Below are 275 nucleotides of genomic sequence, written 5' to 3'. Positions count from 1 at the left end.
AGACTAGACATCAGTGATGCTTACAAACATGCACATTCAATGTTCCTTACTTGTAAAGCAAGCAACTGATCTCATAGGTTGAAGTATAGAGATACTTGGAACTAGAATGTATTTACCTGTTTTTGGAATAAGTTAATTGAACATGGCCTACCATGAGGATTCCATTTGATATGTCACTCAAGTGTCTTTGGAATATATACTCATCTGATAATCGTGCAAGTGATCTAATAACATTATATATCTCTACTATTTAGTTTTGAGCCAACACTCTTTAA

The sequence above is a fragment of the Theobroma umbraticum genome, unplaced genomic scaffold (assembly GCF_002168275.2).
Source record: "Theobroma umbraticum cultivar Fairchild unplaced genomic scaffold, ASM216827v3 scaffold_106.0, whole genome shotgun sequence".
Classification (NCBI taxonomy): Eukaryota; Viridiplantae; Streptophyta; class Magnoliopsida; order Malvales; family Malvaceae; genus Theobroma; species Theobroma umbraticum.
Note: the sequence above shows the minus strand (reverse complement) of the source record.